Source organism: Apis dorsata, unplaced genomic scaffold, assembly GCF_000469605.1.
Source record: "Apis dorsata unplaced genomic scaffold, Apis dorsata 1.3 scaffold_188, whole genome shotgun sequence".
In the NCBI taxonomy this organism is placed as follows: domain Eukaryota; kingdom Metazoa; phylum Arthropoda; class Insecta; order Hymenoptera; family Apidae; genus Apis; species Apis dorsata.
In genome coordinates, this window is record NW_006263473.1 from 1505194 (window position 1) to 1506162 (window position 969).

The 969-nt window shown below is 35.9% G+C and overlaps 1 pseudogene; it reads left to right on the plus strand.

Annotated features, from left to right (window-relative positions):
* LOC102679494 overlaps positions 1–911 on the plus strand; it is a 6277-nt pseudogene extending 5366 nt beyond the window's left edge.
* Positions 912–969: the final 58 nt, after the last annotated feature.

The window sequence follows — 969 nt, forward strand, 5'->3', positions numbered from 1 at the left end:
GGTCGAGTTTGTCTCGTACGTATCCACTCTGCTACGCTATATATAACACGTACACACCTGCTACGTGTTAATTACAGGTATTTGCGGGAAACTACAGGTCCACGGTTTACATTATTCTCCTTTTCGAGAGTGTAAATATTCGTGGACAGTCGGAAAGCTCCCACTTTGCACCGCTTAATTAAAAATTTCTCCGTGAAATTTCTATTGGAACTGTTGCGTTCAGCGCATCGAACTACAAATAATTATATTTTGTATTAGTAAAATATTATTTTGTGCGGAAGAAAGGAGAAGAACGTGTTTTCCTTTTAACGTTTAAAATTAATTGCAAATTTTTATTTGAGAACTTTATAACGCTTTGCATAATTATTAATTATGAATTGTGGAATCTTTAAAGAATCATTCTTATATTTTAAGACATATTAAAAAAAAATAAACTGTATTATTTAAGTTAAATGAAGTGAAGATTATGGTTTAAAGAAAATTCTTTACCCTTTATATTTAACGAAAAAAATCTATCTCTATTTAGTTTTCAAAATAGATATACTTCCATTCAAACAATATAGAATTCAACAAATATTTCAATCCAATGTCCATTGTCCCTTAAATGAAACTAATTCATTGTTGGGTTCATCCCCGACAAACCATTTACAAACTAATACTACCACCAGTAACAGGAAACCTAACCTCGATATTTCTTCCAGCAGCAGTACCGTTATACGAGAAAAGTCAAATATATCGATCCTCGAAACCGGACAAGGACGATCCCACGGGAGACGATGGTGACAGCGATGGAGAAGTCAAGCCGTATTCACCTATGTATCGCGTGTACAAATTCAAATCGTCTCTGAAAAAGGCTCGTTAGACGCGTGCTTCGATACGCGTAGAGGAGAAAGAGAGACGGAGAGGGAAAGTGAGAGAGAGAGAGAGAGAGAGAGAGAGAGAGAGAGAGAGAGAGAGAGAGAGAGAGAG